This window comes from Humulus lupulus, chromosome 5 (assembly GCF_963169125.1).
Source record: "Humulus lupulus chromosome 5, drHumLupu1.1, whole genome shotgun sequence".
Taxonomy (NCBI): Eukaryota; Viridiplantae; Streptophyta; class Magnoliopsida; order Rosales; family Cannabaceae; genus Humulus; species Humulus lupulus.
In genome coordinates, this window is record NC_084797.1 from 28,559,477 (window position 1) to 28,571,372 (window position 11,896).

At 37.5% G+C, this 11,896-nt stretch overlaps 1 non-coding gene across 1 annotated transcript; it reads left to right on the top strand.

Moving 5' to 3' along the window:
• The first annotated feature begins 9,912 nt into the window (after window positions 1-9,912).
• LOC133781016 (small nucleolar RNA R71) lies at window positions 9,913-10,019 on the top strand. The gene has a single exon (XR_009869815.1). It is a non-coding gene; the product is annotated as a small nucleolar RNA R71 (small nucleolar RNA).
• The last annotated feature ends 1,877 nt before the right edge of the window (window positions 10,020-11,896 follow it).

The following is an 11,896-nucleotide window of genomic DNA, read 5'->3' on the forward strand; positions in this document are numbered from 1 at the left end:
CCTCATGAACTCAAAGAACAGGGGAGGTGCCTCGAACTGCCTTGGCCTCGCGACGCTAGGAGGTTGCGCCGCGGCGTGTACCCTATGGTTTTGGGCTCAAGGCTCTTTGACTTGTTGCGTCGCGACCCTTAGTGGGGGGCGTCGCGACTCAAATTGGGGAAAGTGGCCAAATAAAGTTTTGAGTTGCGGGAACTCAAACCTAAGGGCTCATGAAGGATTCTACTGCCCAGTTTAGTAGAATTAAAGGTCCCAGAGGCAAGGGCTTTGTCCGGAAACCTTTATTCGCTCGTTATTGATGGTTATTCGTTATTATGGCTGTGACTAGGGTTCACCTATTGGCTCAAGAGGAAAGGGTCGTGCTCAGGGTCGTGATGCGTGTCTCGTTAAGGAGCTAAGGTAAGAAAACTACACCTAGTATGTGGTTAGGGCTTGAGTCCAGTCATTGAACATGGTTATAACTATTAGGTTCATTTTAGGTTTGTTTTAGAGATTGTTTTATGTTATGTTTTTAGTTATTTAGGATTGTTTAGCGCAGATTTATGCTTGTTTTCTTCTTGTTTCAGGCTTTAATGGTCAAGTGCATAATATGGAGTGAAATGAGAAGAAATATGTTAAATATGATAAATAAGATGGATTTCGTGTTGATTTTGGAGTTTCAAGACATTATGTGTGGAAAATACTACATTGAAGATGCTCAACACACGTCGTTTATGCTCTATAATGCAAGTCTGAGACTTCAAGCCGCATTTTTACCATGATTTATTCACTTTCTGGAAACACTTATAGAAATAGAAGTTGTATATATTTCTCTTATCTTTCCATAGATTTTTGAATCATTCAATTCTGAGTTATATCGAAGGAGTTATGATCAAAATACGATGAGCTGACGCTGCAGGCTGTTCGAACCGAGTTTTGTCGATTCTGACTTTAGCGCTACAGCGCCATAATAAGAGCGCTACAGCACTAGTGCACCAGATTTTGAGGTATTTTTCCACTGTTAATAGCACTACAGCGCTAGAGACGCAATTTTGACATATCTGATCACTTTTTGATGGGTAATTGGGTCTTTTCACGTGGGGATTTGGTAGGGGTTTTTGGAGAAACATATGTGCGACTGAAAGAGGGCTGAAGGGGGGTCGACGGCTGGGAGTAAGAATACCATCTTGGAGGATTGATTGCTGTGTTTTTCATCTTTTTCTTTAAATTTTTATGTTTGTAATTGAATTATCTTATTGCTAGAATGAATATCATGGGCTAAATTCTTTTTTTGGGCTTTTATGTGAATCTTTTGGAAACCTTTTTTATGGTTTAATGCAAAATTGTTGTTCTTCATCATCTCTATCAATTCCTTACAATCTGTGTTATTTGTGCGATTATTGATTGATCACCTCTAATTGCAATTTCATGAATCAAATTGAAATCTGAAAAGTGAAATTTGATATGCTTTGATTGTTTGGATGCAAATTTAATTTAGAATGAAAGTATCTAGATTATTTGCCTATTTTTCTGAGTTGCGTGGTTAATGCCTTTTACATGATTCAACTTACCATAGAAATATAGGAAGTTGTCATTTAGATTGAATTTTATAAATCTTGACCAGATTATGAATTGTTTTTGCAACTTATTCTTGAATAGGGAGAAGGGGATATAAATTCTTGCATTAGGAAATAAAAGGGTGGAAAATAGAGGATCATAATTGTCCTAATTTCATTTTCTCTGTTATTTTGTTTAAATTCTCATTGTACTTCGTTAGTATTTTTCTTTGTTTGAAATCTCTGAAATTGTTTAATCAAATAGAATTAAAAAGATTGGTTGATTGGTAATTGATAAATCAGTCCTTGAGGACGATACTTGGTTTTTACCATTTTATTACGAATTGCGACTGTGTGCACTTGCATAGATTTTAGTCGCACGCCAAAAACTTGTTGCGATATTTTTGCTATGCAAGTGCACACAGTCGCAATTCGTAATAAAATGGTAAAAACCAAGTATCGTCCTCAAGGACTAATTTATCAATTACCAATCAACCAATCTTTTTAATTCTATTTGATTAAACAATTTCAGAGATTTCAAACAAAGAAAAATACTAACGAAGTACAATGAGAATTTAAACAAAATAACAGAGAAAATGAAATTAGGACAATTATGATCCTCTATTTTCCACCCTTTTATTTCTTAATGCAATAATTTATATCCCCTTCTCCCTATTCAAGAATAAGTTGCAAAAACAATTCATAATCTGGTCAAGATTTATAAAATTCAATCTAAATGACAACTTCCTATATTTCTATGGTAAGTTGAATCATGTAGAAGACATTAACCACGCAACTCAGAAAAATAGGCAAATAATCTAGATACTTTCGTTCTAAATTAAATTTGCATCCAAACAATCAAAGCATATCAAATTTCACTTTTCAGATTTCAATTTGATTCATGAAATTGCAATTAGAGGTGATCAATCAATAATCGCACAAATAACACAGATTGTAAGGAATTGATAGAGATGAAGAAGAACAACAATTTTGCATTAAACCATAAAAAGGGTTTCCAAAAGATTCACATAAAAGCCCAAAAAAAGAATTTAGCCCATGATATTCATTCTAGCAATAAGATAATTCAATTACAAACATAAAAATTTAAAGAAAAAGATGATAAATACCGCAATCAATCCTCCAAGATGGTATTCTTACTCCCAGCCGTCGAACCCCCTTCAGCCCTCTTTCAGTCGCACATATGTTTCTCCAAAAATCCCTACCAAATCCCCACGTGAAAAGACCCAATTGCCCATCAAAAAGTGATCATATATGTCAAAATCGCGTCTCTAGCGCTGTAGCGTTACTTCTGGAGCGCTGTAGTGCTATTAACAGTGGAAAAATACCTCAAAATCTGGTGCACTAGCACTGTAGCGCTCTTATTATGGCGCTGTAGCGCTAAAGTCAGAATCGACAAAACTCGGTTCGAACAGCCTGCAGCGTCAGTTTATCGTATTTTGATCATAACTCCTTCGATATAACTCAGAATTGAATGATTCAAAAATCTATGGAAAGCTAAGAGAAATATATACAACGTCTATTTCTACAAGTGTTTCCAGAAAGTGAATAAATCATGGTAAAAATGCGGCTTGAAGTCTCATACTTGCGTTATAGAGCATAAACGACGTGTGTTGAGCATCTTCAATGTAGTATTTTCCACACATAATGTCTTGAAACTCCACAATCAACACGAAATCCATCTTATTTATCATATTTAACATATTTCTTCTCATTTCACTCCATATTATGCACTTGACCATTAAAGCCTGAAACAAGAAGAAAACAAGCATAAATCTGCGCTAAACAATCCTAAATAACTAAAAACATAACATAAAACAATCTCTAAAACAAACCTAAAATGAACCTAACAAATTCCCCCAAACTTAACCTTTACTCGCCCTCGAGTAAATAATCTAACTAGACTCAGACCTAACAAACCAAGTTGACATAACTAACCAATTCAAACACTCAAGACTGTTATGCATATATAATTCTCAGGAAAAACAATCATGCAATTTAAACTTTAATCTAGATTTTCAGTCTTAACCACTTCACAATTCACTGCAATTTCTCAACATCAAAGATCATTTACTCATAACTTTCAAATAAAATAATTGAACTACTTTATGCACATCAAATTCTCACCAACTAACCACAAACTCAAGTATTCCATATGCCTGCATCACTTACTATTCTCCATTAATATAAACAAATGCACAAATAAGAATCAATAGGACTTTATAAGGGTTGAAATAGAAGGCTTAGCTATAGGTGGACAAAGAGACAGTTTTTAGGCTTAATCATACCACAAGCATTCCATTAAACAAGCTTTCCCAACAAATGCACACCACTCATCCCTTGTTACCCTTTTTTCTGTGCAATGATTGAGAATGTTTATATTTTTTTTCAATAAACTCCCCCAAACTTTGATTTTTCAATAAATAATTATTTGGGAGCATAATCACTTTTCACTTTCTTTTCTCTCTCTTTTTTTTTTCTCAATCAAAAGTAATTTCCTGAATAACACATAATACCAGCATCTCCTTACACATTCACTCCCCTCATATAATGATTTTCATGCTCATGGTATGGGTCAAAAAGAGTAAATGGTATTTCATTTTACAGTTAGGCTCAAAAGAATGTGTTAATCAAGAAAATGGTTATAAAGCTCGAAAGGGTTGACTAAGGATAAACTTTAATAGGGTTAGCTTGAAAGGCACAACCAGTCCAAAAATGGCCTATATCATTTTTCTAAATGTGCACTGTTTCAAATTTAATCTCAAATAGTAAGCAAGCAGGTTCTAGAATTTTTCAAACTTTTCAATCCACAATCCAAATTTGACATGCATAAAATAACTCAAGTAAAACATTTTCAATGTATGAACAATAGATCTCTGATGTCAACAAATCACAGTGAAAAACAAAGTAATCTAACCAAGCACACAGATTAATTTAGAAGCACAACAATTTTTCCTTTGGATTATACTACAAAACAGTTAATCAGATTGAAATGGCCATTATTGTCAACTTAATTTATACTCTAAAACATGACTCCAAACAAACAACGGATTAAAATTAAAAACAAACAAACAAACAAAAAACGCAACAAAGAAAACCAAAAATAAATCTCTCCCCCAAACTTAAAAACCGAACATTGTCCCCAATGTGAAGTGAAGAGTAAGGAAAGAAGACTTACCTCAAAAAGCACGCCACGTAAGTATGGCGGAGGTGGAGGGGGCTTGAGTTCGGGATGGCGGAGGTGGTGGCCACCCCTTGCATCCTTGAGAGCCATCGTGTCATACGAGGAGAATTCCCTTCCACTATTGAGAATATTGAAATTATCCCCAATGTCATCGAAACCTTCAAACTTGCCACACAATAATCTTTTCATACGGCGTCGAACTGTTCGAAATTGTTCTTTGGCCTTCTTCTTCTTTTTACCAATTGAATCTTGACAATCATTCACCACATCAACTCTACAACAGGTAGGAATTGCAGTTGCTGCAAAAACATTAAAACTTATTTCCTCATTTTGGACTCGCAACCTTAACTCCCCCTTTTGTACGTCAATTAAAGCTCGTTCTGTGGCTAAGAATGGTCTTCCAAGAATGATTGGGACGTTGGCATCCTCCTCCATATCAAGTACAATAAAATCTACTGGGAAGATGAACTTGTCCACTTTTACCAAAACCTCTTCAATAATACCCCGAGGATGTACTATTGATCTATCTGCCAACTGCAGAGTCACTGTTGTAGGTCTTGCTTCCCCAAGCTTCAATCTTCTGAACACAGAAAGCGGCATTAGATTAATGCTCGCCCCCAAATCACATAGAGCATTCATACTCTCAAACTTCCCAATAGTGCAGGGTATTGTGAAACTCCCGGGATCTCTTAGTTTCTGAGGAAGCTTTCTTTACAGAATGGCACTGCACTCTTCAGTGAGCGCCACCGTCTCATAATCCTCCATCTTCCTCTTCTTGGACAGTATTTCCTTCATAAACTTCACATAACTTGGCATTTGTTCAAGTGCCTCGGCAAAAGGTATGTTAATGTGAAGTTTTCAAAAAATATCTAGAAACTTCGAAAATTGTTTGTCAAGTGTCTTCTTTTGAAGTCGCTGAGGATATGGAATCTTGATGTGGTGCTCATAACTCACTGGTGACTGATTCTTCTCAAGGTCATCAATAACCTCTTCTTCTACCTTACCCTCATTCTCAACTTCAACTTTTGGTGCTGGTATAGACTTCTTGACTGGCTCTTCCAACTTCTTCCCACTCCTCAAAGAGATTACATTGCACTGCTCTTTAGGATTCACCTCTGTATTACTTGGAAAATTTCCTTGAGGCCTACTTTGTAACATATTTTCCAATTGACCAACTTGCATCTCAAGATTCCTGATGGATGAGCGAGTTTCTGTCATAAACTGTGTTTGAGTGTTGGTGAGAGTCAATAATGCAGCTTGCAATTCATTAGGCCTTTCAGGTGGAGCTTGATTCATTGACTGTTGAGGCCTAAGCTGTTGTGATGAAGAGGCTTGATGCATTGGTGGCTGAGGCATATTATTCTGAAATTGACCCTGAAACTGAGGTTGCTGGCCCTGATTATTCCTCCAAGAAAAATTAGGATGATTTCGCCACCCAAGATTGTAAGTATTGGCGAATGGGTTATTTACTGGCCTCTGAAAGCTTCCCACCGCTTGAACCTAAGCTTGATCCATCGGAATGTTATTATTAATACTGGTAGGACACTGATCAAAAGAGTGAGAACCACCACAGATTTCACACCTAACTGCCATTTGAACCGCATTAGCAGATACAATGCTCTGTTGTAACTGCTTTGTCAGAGAGGCTACTTGTGCTGTTAGAGCAGTGATTACATCCAGCTCATGCACCCCAGCTACCTTTCTGACGCCTGGTGATCTTTCCTCAGACCACTGATGATTGTTTGTGGCCATGTCCTCCAGTAGCTCATAAGCACTAGTTGCGCTCTTACTCATAAACGTACCACCTGCTGCAGCATCAATAATGGTTCTGGTTGTAGGACATAAACTGTAACGACCCAAATTTGCTAATAAGGCTTAAGGGCCTTGATTAGCGTGCCTGGAGGGCATAATGGGAAGTATGTGTGAATTTAATGATTAAGACGCATGAGTATGATTTTAAGCATGTTATATGACTATTTGAGTATTTGAGATGCATGACTATGTGTATTATGATATGTGATAATTCTAGCCCGTTGAGGGCATAAGTGTGATAATTACGTGATGTGATTTGTACCACGTGGGTGTGGTGATATCAATGCGATGCACGTGCCGAGACGGTCCTATAGAGCTAGATAACTCAGAAGTCACAACGGGGATTTTATACCTGGCTCGGGAGGAGTCTAGGGGTATTTTGGGGATTTTGTAAGTTAGCTTTTGTGAGATAATGGTAACTGGTAATTTGGTAACTTGTGTAACTGCTAGTAACCATAGAGAGTAACAAGATTGGTTAAAAGAAGTGGTAGAATTGTAAGAAAGTGGGAATGACAAGAAGGGCCATGAGGTTTAGTTGGAATGGGAGTTAGATGGAAGGGTAAAATGGTCATTAGGCAAGGATTAGGATTACTTCAGTTGTAGGAAAAGGGAATACGTATTATACTTTGTTATATCTTGGTTTATGCTGAATTTGAAAGAAAGGGCTTGTTGACGCCGTTTTTCGTCAACAGATAAAAGAAGAGCACAAAAACAATGGATGACGATGGCCAAACGGAACAAACAAATCAAACACACGATTTTTTACGTGGTTCAGCAGTTAAATCTGCCTAGTCCACGAGTCTCTGTTATTAATCTTAAGATTATCTCTGAAAAATTCTTTAGCATGAATTCTCCAGAGTTTTCTCTCAAAGATCAGAATCTCCGTCCCTTACAATGGTGCATGGCTTCTCTATTTATAGAGAAGGATGCAGAATACTATCCCACATATTTTGGGTAGTTACTCTTTTGTGAATAAAAATAAATGGCTTTAAATGCCTTTAATCAGATAAACAAGGAAACGTCCCTGAAGACCAGGGAATGCATAACTGACTAAATAATATCCCACGATTCTTGGGGATTTACATCAATAAATGAGGATTACATCTCATGTTTACAATACTTGTAGATATTCAAGGTGGTTATAGCGTATCTCCAAGGCTTCAGCATCTCAGGTTTCATGTCATTGTGCGAGCCACTGACATCTCCTGAGCTAACATTGCTTTCGAGATAGTACATCGAGCTCAAGACCCATGCTCCGAAGTCCCTGAAGATGAAGGTGTTCTCGGAGCTACCTTTCGAGATCGAGATCATTTCGAGGTCACCGCATTCGAGATCATATATCATACTTTGCATGCTCGATTTACAATCCTAGATCATACTCTAATCCTCACGAGACCATTTATTGCGAACTCAGCTTTCGAGGTCATATTTACCATGGCTCGAAATCTGGGTATAACAGGGCTAGAAAGAAAAGGGAAATGAAGAAGGGGCTGAACTTGGGACCTAGGAGGAGACTCAAAGGGAGTTTGAGGCAATCAAAACCAGGTTTAAGCTAGGATTTCTCAAAGGTAAGAATTGTGCTCTGTTTAAGTTGAATTTAAGTCTGAATTTTCAGAGATTAAGTGAGAAAACTTAAAGGGAATATGGCTGGTTTTACTTTGAAATTCAATTAGGGTAATCAAGAGCAAAGAGGTTGGGAGCTGGAATTGGGAGGAGTTCAAGCTGAGTTTAATTGAGGTAAGAATCTTTAGCATGTTTAATTTCGTAATTGGTGTGGCTTAAGACTTTTGAAGCATGATTTGTAGTTTTAGAAGCCATGGTTAAAGTTTTAGGAATTTGAAACTCAAGATAGGATTTTGGGGTGTGTTTGTGTGATTGGGATTGTTTGTGATGTTTATAGGTTGTTAAAAGGGGTTCATTTGGGGTTCTGAATTGATTTTGAGGCTTAGGTATAAGTTTGGGGTGATTTGGAGTGTTATGGGTTCGGGAAAACGCAGGGGAAAAACCCAGAATTCTGGGCTCGCGAAGGAGCGCCGCGGTGCTGTTCTAGCGCGCCGCGGCGCAAGGCTGTTTCTGGGCGGTGCGTGTGCTCTCTGACTTGCTGGGCGCCGCGGCCCTATAGGGCAGCGCCGCGGCGCTAGGCCATTTTCAGAATGTGATATTTTGCAATTTTGAGCCTTTGCTCCGGGGATTCGGGGGATGTCTTTGGTGCATGGTTTTAGGGATTTGGGGCATTCAGAGAGTGTGGGATTGGTTCCGGGAAGTAGATTTGGTTTGGTTAGTGATAAAGGATGTTTCGTTTGTGTTGTGACTAGGTCTTTGGTGAGGCTCGGGATAGAGGACCGTGCTCGCGGCGTTGGGGCATCGGAAGCTCGGGATACAGGTAAGAAAGCTGCACCTGAGTATGTGGTTAGGTTGGGACTAAGTGTTCCCTATGTTTGTATGCATTGTTATGTGAATGTGAATAACCATGAGGAAACGATGGGACTAAGAGCTCCCTACATTTGTATATCATGTCGTGAGATGGTGTTACCGGCCTAAGGGTGTCGGAATCAACATTTGCGCACTGGGGCGCGGCTCAGCCACTGGTAGCTGAGGCAGCTTATTTATCACTGAGCTCGGTTAAGCTGGCCGGAGTCAGTGAGTGTTACACTGGGGGCGGCCCTAATGAGCCGAAGACAGTGTGTTAAATAGAGGGTGCGACTAAGGGCGCCAACCCAAAATGTTATTTGATGGATATGACAATCTATTGGTTATGAATGTGAATATTGTGTTATGAATATAGTTGGTTGATTGTTTGGATGACAAACTGTTATTACTGATTGGATAAATGTTATGAAATATTGAATTCTTGGTTGAGCATTGTGAAATATTTGATAAGTGTTGCTGATCTTGCTATGTTAGTATGCTTTCTTGCTGGGCCTTGGCTCACGGGTGCTACGTGGTGCAGGTAAAGGCAAGGGTAGGCTGATTCAACCATGAGTTAGAGAGCTCTGGGGGCGAGGTGTACATCGTCAGCTGCTCGGCCGCCACGGTCGAGAAATTATACAGGAACGGAAACCTAAAATGTATATTTTGCCATTAGAGTGGCTTGAACTATTTGTAACTTCTAGAATTTGTTGTAACTAAGACATCTAAACCCTGTTTTGAGTCTCCATGTATTAAACCGTCATTTTTAATGAAAATAGCCTGTTTGTGACCAAAATCTTTTTATTCTTACCCTGATAATGGTATAGAGTTTACACTTTGTCTGAATGACTTGATTAGCAAGTCTTGCACTATTTTAAACACACAGTGTAACGGTCTTGGTTATCCAGGGCGTTACATAAACCATTGTAGAAATTCTGTACTAGCATCCACTGTTCAATGCCATGATGAGGACATCTTCTCAGGAGTTCCTTAAACCGTTCCCAAGCTTCATACAATGACTCTCCGTCATTCTGGCAAAAGTTATTGATCTCTCCCCTCAATTTATCAGCTTTGGACGGAGGGAAGAATTTTGATAGAAACTTCTGAGCTAGATCTTGCCAGGTGACAATAGAGTTTGGTTGCAACGAGTTCAGCCAACTTTTAGCTCTGTCCCTCAGAGAAAATGGGAAAAGCCTAAGTTTAATAGCGTCATCACTCACCCCATTGTATCTGAAAGTTCCACACAGCTCCAGAAAATTAGACAAATGGGTGTGAGGATCTTCAGAAGGCAACCCATTAAATTGAACAGAGGATTGCACCATTTGTAAAATGGCTGGTGTGATCTCAAAGTTGTTAGCCTCTACCGCTGGTGGGCGTATACTGTTTTGTACTCCCGTCAGAGTGGGCAGTACATAGTCTCTTAGGCTCCTCTCAGCATTGTTCTGAGCTTGACCCCCTTGTGCAATTCCAGGAATTAAAACATTCCTGTCATCCCTATCATTCTGTGCCATCAAAATAGATTTCTGGGCCTCCCTCTTGTTCTTTCTGATTTGCTTGCACGACTTTTCAATCTCAGGATTCAAAGGAACAAGTTTGTCTTTTCCTCTTCTGCTACGCATATAACACAGTTCACCTGAGATAGACAAATTAAGCAACTAAACAGATTAGAAACAAGAGAAATTAAAATCAAATTAGAATAAAAATTAATCTGACTGATATTGATAATTATTTTCAGTCCCCGGCAACGGCGCCAAAAACTTGTTGCGATATTTTTGCTATGCAAGTGCACACAGTCACAATTCGTAATAAAATGGTAAAAACCAAGTATCGTCCTCAAGGACTGATTTATCAATTACCAATCAATAACTATGATTGAGATATTTTATTAAACATGTCTGATTGTATTGAGCATATCTGTAATAAATGATTTATGATTGTTTGTATTATCTGATTGAAAGGCTTGACTTATGAGTCAAGGACGACAATAGTGTTGGGGTTTTATGCCTTAATTAAATCTCAATTTCTTTGTAATCTCTTTTTATTATCAATAAAAAAATATAAATAATTTTTTACTTGGTCAGTCACTTTGCTCACATATTTTATTTTCATGATTATTTGTTTAATATAAACTTTTATTAAAACTCGAGCATATAGCTAATCATATTTATAGTGAATTAATCACATAGGAATATAAATATGATTATATGTTCAAAATAAGTTACTCCTAAGATTAGTCAATGCACAAGATTTACACTGACTTGCCAATCTACGATATGATCTACTATCTAATATAGTCATATCATAAAGTTTATCATAGGTCAATTCAATCTCAATTCTGAGTGGTTAGTATTCTAACTGATTGTATTATTGAAGTCATTTGATTTGCTCGTTACCAGTTTACCCTACGGACTGGCCCATACTTACATCTTGGGGAGTTGGTAGTATAATTGAGTAGGAGTGATAATCATAGATATGAACATCTATAGCTTCTAACAAGAAGTGAAATGATGATCACCTTATATCTTGATTCAACGAGTTAAATGATTGAGTACTCATTTATATGATTAAAGTTCACTAAAATATCATTTACAAGAAACTAGTGGTATTTAAGGATAAAATACAATAAGGGGTAAAATAGTAATGTATACCCGACTTAGTTGTTGATCATATATAGATGATTGAATGAAAAATTATGGTTGTAACAATGTATAACGTATTTACTTTAAGTTTAAAGTGTTTTATGAGTTTAAGAGTGCAATTATGAGTCTTTAGTGGAGTCATGAGAAATTAATCAGGTAGTGAAATTATTTGATAATAATTTTATGGTAACTTATTGGAGCTTGAATTCATTGGTCCATGGTACAGTGCATTTGATTAAATCATCTCGATAATCTCGATTAATTGATTTAATTATCAATTAGGATTGTCAAAATTATTTTGT